Source organism: Lactuca virosa, chromosome 4 (assembly GCF_052849685.1).
Source record: "Lactuca virosa cultivar CGN04683 chromosome 4, Lactuca_virosa_CGN04683_v6, whole genome shotgun sequence".
Classification (NCBI taxonomy): Eukaryota; Viridiplantae; Streptophyta; class Magnoliopsida; order Asterales; family Asteraceae; genus Lactuca; species Lactuca virosa.
Window position 1 is genome coordinate 351,978,119 of NC_136429.1, and position 12,411 is coordinate 351,990,529.

Here is a 12,411-nt window from a genome sequence, read left to right on the forward strand (position 1 = left end):
TCTCACAACCAACCCGAATAGCATGGATTGTTTGATCCATCTTATCCATCCTCCTATCCATGCTTTTCAACATTGCCATCATTGCCGCCATATCCTCAGAAACAGAATTCACCTCCCCTCTAATTGGATTATTCCTAGGATTATGATATTCTCTAGAATGCTTAGAGAATTCTTCAATTAACTCCTTGATTTCTGGGGGTGGCTTCTTTGTGAGAGGTCCTTGCGAATCAAGAAGCTGCCTTGTGGTTACATTCACTCCATCATAGAAAATTGAGACTTCTTGTTGACTATTTAGATCATGATGCGGACAGTTTCTTAGCAAGCCTTTGTATCTCTCCCACGCCTCATATAAGGATTCTCCAACATGTTGTTCAAAGTTGGCAATAGCTTTCTTTAATTTGGCTATCTTTGAGGGAGGGAAAAATTGATCAATAAATTCTTCTTTCATCTTAGCCCATGTAGTGATGGATCCGGGAGGGAGTGACTTGAGCCAATCCTTTGCAGCACCTTTGAACGTGACGGGAAGCATACGAAGCAAAACGATATCGCGTGCCACATTAGGAAAATTAAAGTAGTCGGCTATGTCGCTGACCTCTTCTAGGTGCTGGTACGCATCTTCGTGATCTTTTCCATCAAATGGAATTTCCTTAAGTTGGGCGAGTATGTGGCCTTTGAGTTCAAAATTGGCATTTGCGGGAATCGCGGGGTTGCACGAGCCCCGGACCGGTGTCTTCACTCATCTTCTTCTTCCATTCGCCCATGGGAACTTCATCGATGTTAGCCATGGTGGTGTCGAATCCGCCTTCTAAATCGCTTCCCTCAAATTCGCTTTCTTCTCGTTCGGATTCGTACTCGATGTCCTCCTTGATTGGGTCTTCGTTCGCCAAGGAAATGCTGGATCCTCCTGATTTACTGCTCTTCTTCTTGCTGAAAACATATCTGATATTCTTCAAAGGTGAGTTCTTTGAAGATGCGGATTCTCCAACGGTTTTTCCTTTTTTCTTCTTTAAAGTAGCTTCCGGGTCTTCAAGTGGTGGAATCAAGGGTGTATTTCCTCCTCTGGTCATAAACGTACTGCAAATAAACAGAAAGACACGCGTAAAAGGAATAAAAAAAGAACTAAAAACGAAAATAGCTGTTCAGCGATGGACTCGTCGAGTCTGGTCGTAGGGACTCAACGAGTTCGATGCAAAAATAGCAAAAATTGTAAACAAACTTCCTAAAAGCTAAAAACTGAAATTTAATTCTAATCCTAAATCTACTAAAAGCAGTAACTTTGTGCAAGAGAAATCTCACACAAAGGATCGATAACAATAGTAATCAATTTAAATTTAGAACCGTTCCCCGGCAACGACGCCAAAACCTTGATGTGTATTAAACCAACTAGTTTTATTCCTACTTCTAAATTGTAAATTAATCACACAAAAGGCAGTGGACCTGTCAATTGGTGGTATAGATCTAGTAAGCAGGGTATCGAACTCAGGGAACGACAATTTAAACTAATTACTAAAATTATCTAAAAAAATATCAAATAATAAAAGAGGGGGTTTCTCTAGTTTTACAAGACTAGAAACTTACTAACAGTTAAACTAAATAACTAACTAACAACTAAGCAAGCAAAGACCAACTAAATTCAATATCTAAAAGGGACTTCTGTTCAGGTTCGAATCAATTGATCCCATGGTTGATTTAATGGTAATAGTGCAATGGATTAACCTTTTATTGGCTACCGATTCAGGTGATTAGGTTCACATTCGCTATCGCTAATCCTTAGAAAATAAACTAATTCAAGCAGTGGCCAGTTGTCTAAATTAATTAATTCTCTAGGTTATTTATCCGGGTTAAATAAGACTTGTAATGGTTAATCAAATTAATAATTCAATTAGCCTCTTGTTGTTGGTTTATCAAACAAGCTCACACATTAACTTACCCATTCTCTAATTAATCGTAGTTTCACATTCGCTAATCCTAGGCACATAATAAAGTATTCACATAAATCACATGAGGTAAACAATTAAAAGATGTTCATGCAACCTAATTGCCTTCCTATTAACAGAAAATAGTTATGGTTAATGCATAAGGATCTTTAACAAGCTTAATTTAACAAAATCACAAATTTAGAGTTAATCCTACCATTAATCAAAGCATAGTCTCAAATTTGTCTTACCCAAACAGAAGCTAAAAAGTTTAGCTCATGATTAAGGCAGTAGAAAACACAAAAACGAAATTCAATAACATAAACATGGTTTAGGTACTAAATCTAGTTAAGAGCAGCCGGCTAGTTGAGGAATGTCTAGCCTTTCTCTAGGGAGTGAGAATAGAATGTATGCATATTCTAGTTTGTGCTGTTAGGGGTTTTGTGATGATCTTCTAAGACAAATACGCGTAGGTGCGGAAGGTAGTATGGGCCTGTACTACTGGAAGCACATAACCCATATGTGTAGCAGAGAAGTCACAACACCTAGGGTTTTGTTGTTTGGAATAGATCATATGGTATGAAATGTGCCTCATCGTATATTTTCTTGTTTGTTTTCAGTATGGTGGTTACGAGGAGATTCGAGTTAGGAGTTGGATCGAGTGGCTAGGATAGGCCATGCTTGACTGAGGAGGAGATTACGACGTTGATTTTTTCTGAGGTGGTGACTGTTGTCCGGGAACAGATACTGAAGATTTTTGCGTCTATCAAGACCGCCATGATGGTTTAATTTGATGACCGTTACGCTGCACTTATTGAGGTTGTTGTTGCTGCAGCGACCACGACCATTGCGGCTGCTGGGGTTCGTAGAGAGCGAGCCATCTAGTACCGAGACTTCAAAAATACGAAGCCCCCGGTGTTCAGTGGGGTTCAGGACCCGATCATTGCTATGAGGTTTTTGTCTGATGTTGAGGGATGTTTCTTTACTTGCTCCTGCCTAGCTGACCAGAAGGTCAAGTGCGCCCTAAACCTTCTCAGGTTGGGGGCGAAAGATTGGTGGGGGTTTGTTACTAGCTCCTATACTCCAAAGTAGAGCGCTTCTGTTTCATGGGAGCGGTTCTCTGAGATGTTTCGCATGAGAGATGTCCCATTGGTTGAGAGGGATAGATTGGCGTAGGAGTATTTGGACTTGAGGCAGGGGACCGAGTCGGTGACAGAGATCACCAAGATGTTCACTGAGCGAGCACTGTTTTTCCCTCAGTTTGATGCTTCTGGGTAACCTCAGATGACCCGGTACTTGATTATGCTCAAGAAGGACATCAGCAAATTTGTGTCTGCTCAGCGCTATAGTACACTTGTGGAGTTACAGGAGGCCGCTAGGAGGCGGGAGATTGAGTTGGAGCTCTAGGCGAGGGAGCGGAGGCAAGCTCGGGTGCAACCGCAGCCTGCGGTGAAGCGGTTTAAGGCTGCTAATGTGAGATCTGGGAGTCAGAGGGGCCGTACTTGTGGCATGTGCGGAAAGGTTCACGAGGGTCCTTGTAGATCTACTTTTGGGTGCCATAAATGTGGCAAGGAGGGGCATTACGCCAAGGACTGTCGTCAGCAGGTTCCAACACCGACCACTAGGATCTGTTTTCACTGTGAGCAGGTTGGCCATGTAAGGGCCAACTGTCCTTTGATCAGTGCGGTTCCGGTGCATGCTCCAGTGCCGGCTACTTTGAGGATCACCGATAGGCGCCAGGGTAGGGCGGAGCCCCCGAGGGCTCGAGGTCATGCTTTTCAACTCACAGTAGAGGAGGCCATGGCGGCGCCAGACGTGGTTACTGGTATGTATCCATTTTAATCATTCTGTTAATTATTTTATGGTATGCTTATGTTTATGTTTCTAATAGGTACATTCTTAGTGAATTCCTTGGATGATCTTGTGTTATTCGACTCGGGTGCGAGTCATTCCTTTATAACTCAATATTTTAGTAGGGATTTTGATACGACTCTTGGAGAGTTGGAGTGTCCGTTGTGGGTTGCTATCGCCAACGAACATGGGGTTTTTGCATCTAGAGTGTATCAGGGGTGAGTATTGGAGATCTTTGGGGTGCCTTATCCAATTGATTTGATTCCTCTCCCCACGGGGGATGTATGCGTGATAGTAGGGATGGATTGGCTGAGCAGGTTTGGTGCTATGATTGACTGCGAGGGTCAGTGAGTGATAGTTCAAACCCCAAGCGGGGGAGAACTGGTCATCTATGGGGAGGGTACCAGGATTGGCTTAGGGTTTTGTTTGGTGGCCCGGGCTCAGAAGTACATTCGGCATGGTTGTATGTGTTATCTTTCTTGTGTGGTTAATACTTGGATTGGGGAGCAGGTTTCGGTCTCAGATGTGCCAGTTGTTAGGGAGTTTGATGATATGTTTCCGGAGGAGTTATCTATGTGCCTCCCGAGAGGCAGGTGGAGTTCAGGATTGACCTAGTTCCAGGTACGACTTCGATTGCAAAGGTGTCGTACCGTTTCGCACCGCCCGAGATACAAGTGTTGTCCTCTTAGCTTCTGGAGCTGTTAGGCAAGTAGTTTATCAGAACAAGTAGTGCGCCGTGGGGAGCACCGATATTGTTCGTCAAGAAGAAGGATGGTTCACACCAGATTTGCATTGATTACCGGGAGTTGAACAAGTTGACGGTGAAGAACCATTATCCCATTCTACGGATTGAGGACCTATTTGATCAGTTGTAGGGTGCATATTGGTTCTCCAAGATCGATCTGAGGTTAGGATATCATCAAGTGAAGGTGAGAGAGGAGGATGTGTAGAATAATGCGTTCCGGACTCGTTATGGTCATTACGAGTTCGTGGTGATTCCATTTTGGGCTCACCGTTGCACCTGTAGTGTTTATGAATTTGATGAATCGGGTGTGCAGGCCGATGCTCGATCGATCATTTATTGTTTTTATTGATGATATCTTGGTGTATTTCAAGATGAGAGAACACACGAGGAACACCTTCGAGAGCTTTTGGGAGTATTGAGGCGGTAACGGTTGTATGCTAAGTTCTCGAAGTGTGAGTTTTGGTTACGAGAGGTCCAGTTCCTGGGGCATCTCGTTAACCAAAACGGGATTTTGGTCGATCCGGCCAAGATTGAGGTTGTGATGTAGTGGGAGGTCCCGAAGTCCCCCTCAGAGATCAAGAGTTTCTTGGGTTTACCAGGATAATATTGGAGATTTATCCAGGATTTCTCCAATATTCCTATACCCCTCAATCATCTGAAGAGGAAGGGCGTGGATTTCTGTTGGGGCCTGGAGTAGCAAACGACGTTTGAGACACTACAACAGAGGTTATGTGAGTCCCGAGTGTTGACCCTTCCGGAGGGTGTCGAGGATTTCATAATATTTTGTGATGCATCCATCACAGGTTTGGGGGCAGATCTTATGTATAGGGGGCTAGTGATTACGTATACTTATCGACAGCCGAAGCTGGATGAGGCACGATATCCTACTCATGATTTGGAGTTGGGGGCAGTGGTTTTTTCCCCCAAGATTTGTAGACATTATCTGTATGGGGTCTGATGTACCGCTTACACATATCACAAGAGTTTGTGATATCTTATGGACCAGCTGAACCTAAACATGAGGCAATGCAGGTGGCTTGACGTGGTCAAGGATTATGACTGCAAGATCCTTTACCATCAGGGTAAAGCGAATGTAGTCGTGGATGATTTGATCCACAAGTCAGCTGGATCTTCAGCTGGGGATATGTGTATGACGATATCCATTGATTCTACACTTTTGGATTTAATTAGAGGGGCATAAGCAGAAGGATATAAGAAGAAGAACTGGAAACAGAAGAGGACCAGGGGCGAGATCGACATATTTTTCACCGATAGTCGGGGCTGTTGACCTGGTGTGGTCGGGTTTGGGTTCCGATTTCTGGAAGGGTCTGACATATAGTTTTGGACGAGGCACAAAAGTCTCGCTTTTCGATACACCCGAGATCCACCAAGATGTATCGGGATTTGAGACTAAGTTATTGGTGGCCGTGTATGAAGAGGGAGATATCTTGGTACGTTGAGAGGTGCTTGACCTGTAAGATGGTCAAGGTCGAGCATCAGAGGCCGCATGGAAAGATGCAGCCTCTGGAAGTTCTTGTGTGGAAGTGGGAACAGATCACCATGGATTTTATCAACAAGCTACCGAAGATTGCCAAGGGTTTTGATGCTATCTGGGTCATCATGGATTGATAGACCAAGAGTTCCCATTTTTTGGCCATCCGGGAGAGCTCCTCGGCTGAGAAGTTGGCCGGTGTGTATGTTTGTGAGATTGTTTCTATTGGGTTTTAGCATTCTAACACTCCTAAGGTGTTCATGCAACCCTAAATACCTTGGATCTATGTTTTCACTAATTATACATGCAATGGTGTTTCCAAGGTATTAAACCTATAACTAGCATACAAATATCATATACCACACAAGAATCTAGTTAAGATAACATACCTTATGGTGGAGATTGAGGTCTTGATGTATCTAGCCTTAAGAGCTTAGCCCCAATAGTGTGGAAGCCTCAAGTGGAATCACAACACATCATGGACATAGGAGGAACTTGAGAGAGAATCTCCATGCAACCAAAACCACCATGAACTCCAAGAATACACTTGTCGATTTTGGGCAATGAAGTATGTATTTACGTGTGGGATTTATAGGGTCATGGATATAACCTAAATCCATACCCATGGGTCTTATGATCCATGGTTCATGTGGCCCAACTCTTTATGTATCCATACATAAACTTGGTCCAACATGGATCATAAGCCCAACACACATAAATATAACTAATTAACGTAATTAGTCCCCATAGATTTAATTAGTCTCCTTTTGATCACTAAATCAATTCTAAATTAATTCTTGATCAATACTAATTAAAACCATATGATTTCATATTAATATATTAGTACTTATAGTATATTAATAAATCATATATAACATTCTCTCAAGAGTCCATCCTAACAAATTGTCCTGATGATATGCAACCCAAATGGACCACACTACTCTTGGGCCAAGTACATACCAATAATAGTTATGGGCTTAGACATCTAATCCAATAGTCTCTCACTTGGATAAGTCTAAAACTATTATTGCAAGTATGACTTCATAACCCGACTAGCAATCGTAGCTCTTAAAGCCGCTGTCGAACTCTGAACAAATCAATGACACGTCCATTAGATAAGTGATCATATATTCCTCCATTCTAGATATCATATGGACTGAGACATGGATTATAATCATTCTCTCTGTCTATTTGTTGTTTCCCGATTTTCGATTTATGACAACTGACTAATTGAACAAATTAAATTAGTCCAGGCTTGGCCAAGCACTTAGGGGTGTCATCACTAAATCATCGAGGGGCCTACAGATATCGCTTTTACCCTTATGAGGTAAAAGGAATGGATAAACTTCGACTCATATGCTTGTACTAACTACTTGTTGAATCATACACAAAGGCACGTTTTATAACATCAAGTTACTGATGCGTTCTCCTACAATCAATGTATAATCAACTCATAGTCAACAACTCATATCTCTAGATTTGAAGAATATAAGATATTATCGTCTCATGATTCAGTCATGATAAAATCCATGAAGTGATTCAAATGAGCGTGGGTTTAATCCAATACTCGAATCTTATTCCAGGAGCACTCATGAATACTGCAGCTAAGTCTAGCCACCTAGACAGACTACATACCCATTCATGACAGTCTTGCCTCAATACCTACTTCCAAAGTATGATTGACTGTGGACGGTTTGAATAACTTAGTTATTCGGGAAGTTAAAACATGCAAAATGAAACACAAGAATAATACTAATCCTATATGGCCCAACACCTTGAGAGTAAATAAAAAACACCTTTTATCTAAGCACCATATTGATTACTCATTATTCATGTAATGTTTCGATTATCAACTTAATACTTGAATTAAAACAATAGTCATGCCATGCTCCAAGCATGCACACTATGTTTACCTATGGTCCTTTCTTTTGTGAAATAGATCAACTGAACACGACTCCAATGATGCTCATTTCACAATCCTAATCCCTTTTGTAAATGTAAGAATACCAAACTCTTGCCATTTACTGTAATCTGTTAGATTCTAAACTTATATGCAATGATTCTCTTGTAATGACTATGCACAAAAGTCACAAAGACTTGGCAACAGACATTACAAAGTATTCCAATAGAGATCAATTCCATGGAAACGAAGTCTCATATTCAAAGTACATTCCTTTGAACATTCTTCTTTGCATTAAGTTTTCTAATCTTACACAGATTCAGAGAATAACTTCCACATATGGAAACAATTCCATATTACCATTTTGATTATCACTTCTGAACAAGAGTTTCCTCTTTTCAGAATATGTCAATATGGTCATTTCCAAAGTTTACACTATACTTCCAATTGTCCACGAGCAACCAATCTTTGGTAAACCTCAGATTGTCCTCGACAATTGCTTAATCATTTTAGTCATATCCGATTCTATTCCTTTTTCCCTCTTAATGCCCTAAGCATTTGGAAAATTTAGAATGGATGTAATTGATCCCATACCCGAAGCATATGGGACACGATTCATGCTATAAAAAATTTATTTGCCATGTTTTCACAATTCGAACTATGAAGAGGGATGCCGTAATCATAATCGAATTTTGAGAACGCCACATATATAGAATTTCCTTATGTTGAACCATTCCAACATAACATTCATATATATCCTTGACTAAAGTTGATTAAAATCTCAATCTAAGCTTGTAGAATTGGAATGAAGTATAAAATCCTCTCCTTTAATTATAGCAAAACAACTTTTCAAAGCGAATTGAAACTTTTGTTTTTCTATAATTAACATTGCTAACTTGCAACACTTAACATAATAATCATGCTCCCACTAACATGATAATTATAATTTAACCAGCATAACACTTTATGCTCCTACTAGCTTTGACATGTACCCAGAAATCAGCTGGACTTCTAGAAATCAATACTTTATTGACTTTCTTACCAAAGTTCAGTTTTCTGATACGAGATGCTTTGATAAGACTTTATCAGAATAATACACCTTTCCTTAGATGGCTCACATGTGTGTCTAAACAATTATGAAGAGGGGTGCCGTAATCATAATGTTTAGACCTTCTGCCATTCTCAGAAGTCCATGCTAGTGTGCCGGTTAACCACACACACTCCACTAATGAGTTTGAGCATGTAAATATCACAATTGCTGTCTACTTAAAATCTACTTAGTGAAAGAGTTTCCTCACCATCATTTTCATGAATCGGAGAGAAACCTTATGACACTTAGATTTTTTTTATAGTGTAAGTGTTCCTATCCATGCGAATTTGTCAAAACCATAATCATAAGACAAGGTTAGTGACAAATCCAAATTCATATGGACTGAACTTGCCCGATCTCATTTTCTTGCCACTTAGTAGCGCAAGGGCCTACCATTGCTTCCAGGTTGTTATGAAAACAATTGAAAACTTATAGAACTCACAAGCATAGTCAACTTAACTGGAGTGGGCACATAAAATATGCCAACACAATGGGTTACAAACCTCAAGTTGTGTGCTAGCGATTAAACAATGGGTTTTATTCTTGATTAGTTCTTGAAACTTTTCCAAGATCTTTAAGACTCCCACTGTCCTCTTGACATATAAGATTATCTTTTCAAGAACCATTCCTTGACAAAACAAATATTCAAGAGTCAGTGCGGATTCTTATCAAGATAAACACTTTTCACAATTGGTCTTAGTTGGTCTCTGTTTTATCCAAAACATCACAACTGACCAACTTCAAATGTACAAGAGTAAGAAAGATGTTACTCTACATTTGATAAGTGTTATAAAACTTTCTTAAAATTATGTCACTCAAGTTACAATCTTAGAGTATGACTCTAAGACTTGTTTTGGAACGAAGTATGATTTATCTTTTGATATGACCATATCCACAGTTCATGATTCCTCTCCTTAGCCAAACAAATGCACTAAGGTGTCTTTAGAGGATCAATTGTGATATGGTTTTATAATCACTAAGATAATCATAAAACAAGAGACTCAAGTACTCTCCCATCTCTTTATATTGGAGAAACTTTTACCTTTCTGCCTTATTTGATTCTTCTTATCCGTCCTACCATACATTGAAACTTTTCCAATGTTTCAGAATTACACATAAACTTGTAATTATAACCATATTTACTAAACTTTAGTAAATCATAACGAATAATCTTATCGATCTTTGTGGTGGACCTGACCAGCGCACAACCAAGTGTACCCAATCTTTTAGTCCTTCACTTGACTCACACATGCACGTGAGCAAGGACTTAGTCTTAATTTTCGAAAGATGAAAAATTCTCATTCATCATACAATACAAGTTGCATGATTCGAAGTTTCTATCCAACTTAAACTTGGGTGATGAGAATCTTTCCTTATTTGGAAAATTGTGACACTACCACAAACGAAAGAATCAAATCCCTTTCACAATATTGCTATCAATGAAATCATATAAACAACAAATTTTCGCAAATGCCATCGTAAGGATACTTAATATAAATAAAATCAAAAGTTTTCTTTTATTTTAAAACTTGTGGAAAAACTTATCCTCACAATGCAAATACATATGAAAACATGTTGTTATCTATTCCTAAGCAATCTATCAAAACTCTTTAAGCAACAACTCAAAATTCTGATCATCGAATCATGCGATCGAAATCCATCTTCGCGATTAGAATCAACTTACTTTTCTTTAAGCTTCCTCTCTTTTCTTTGATTCTTAAAACTTCAACATGTGACCCAGTCACATCATGTAGTAAGAATCTCCAAATAGGAACTTAACAGAGTTAGATAGTGGACTTTACCTGAAGTAGAGTCAAACCTTTTTGACTTTACCATCCTTATGATCTTTCAGGTAAAATGGGCAGCTTCGCAACCAATGTCCCTTATTTTGGCAAAAGAAACATATGGAATCTTTGGAAATGGTACACTTGATTGTACAGACTTAGCCTTTCTCTTTACCATTGAGTAAAACGACTTGAGCATGGCCGATCCCTTTCCATTGGGAAGAGAAAGTTTTTCTAGACTTCCAATGTTACCATTGCCAATGTCCATTTATGTTTGGGAAGTTGATCTTCTAATCAAATTTGCTTTACCAGTCCTCCAAATCATTGCTGATTCAGCAGCAGCAAGCAAATAAATAATATCATTAAGGGACATGTCATAGTCTGTTTCATAGTAGTCCCAAAGGAAACGCACTATGTGACTTAGAAAGTGATTGAACAACCAACTTTCTCACGACTTTGACACCCAACTCTCCCGGCTTGTCGATATGTGACTTCATCTCTAAGATGTGAGCAAACATAGACCTTGCTTGCTAATAGAGCTTGAGTGACCTTGAACTATTCAAGAACTTGTGGGTTAGGGAGAATAATTGGAGGAGGTGGAGGAATTGAAGTGTGATTTCCATGAGCCAACCATAGGACATCATCTTCATTAGGAAAGCTTGTTCCAAAAGGATGAGGAAGACCATAGTTGTCTGAACTTAGACATCTATGAGGGAGAAATTCAAGTTTCAGTTGATTTAAGTCCTTAACATAACACCCAATATGAAATATTAAGGCTAGGACCCAACAAACTATTTTATAACTTGGAAGAGGGATGCCGTAATCCAAGCTACAAAATATTTGAAGGTAGGTAAATGACGATTTACCAATTTCCACCATGAAAAACAAAATAAATTATTAAGTTTTAATTGGATTGAAACTCCTAGATCTTTTGAGATTCATTGAACTTTCAATGGCATGTTTAAATCTCGATTGTGCCCTCTCAAGTTTGTGACTGGGATGCCGAGGATCATAAACAAGGTGTAAATAACCATGTAAATTGACTTGGTACCCTTAATTTTATCACCCAATTGATGTGCCGGTTAACCACACGCGCTCCACCGATCTATGATAAAACTTAAGTCACCCTTTGCCACACATTGTCAGTCCCATGTTAGTGTGTCGGTTAACCACACACGCTCCACTAACGACTTAACAAGGGTGCAAAGTGTAATTTCATGGGTTAGCACCAAATTCACATTTTGCTAAGTAACTAAGATTGTGAATTTATAAGTGTTTAGTTAGTTAGTATTTATCATTATACTTTTAATGAAAGGAGAATTGGAGTCCTATCCTACCCGTTCGGCTAACGACCCTCCACCAGTCATGGAAGCGGTGGGTGAGAGTGGACACCCATTTAACTGCCATTTTATAGGCAGTAACTTTATACCCCCCTTAGAGACTGGCTTCGTGAATGAGGCCTACTAACGGTAAGATTGAATTTATCTTATACATATATATAACCATTAACTTTTAATATTATAATAGTATAAGGTTGAATTTTAAACTTTTAAAATTCTAAGGTTTAATTTGGAATTAAAGTATACATGGGGAGGTAACTTTGCAATTCCAAAACTTGATGACAAGTTTTGAA

General features: G+C 39.5%; 1 non-coding gene across 1 annotated transcript; it reads left to right on the forward strand.

Moving 5' to 3' along the window:
• The first annotated feature begins 293 nt into the window (after positions 1 to 293).
• LOC145110115 (small nucleolar RNA R71) lies at positions 294 to 400 on the forward strand. Its single transcript, XR_013709496.1, has one exon. It is a non-coding gene; the product is annotated as a small nucleolar RNA R71 (small nucleolar RNA).
• Positions 401 to 12,411: the final 12,011 nt, after the last annotated feature.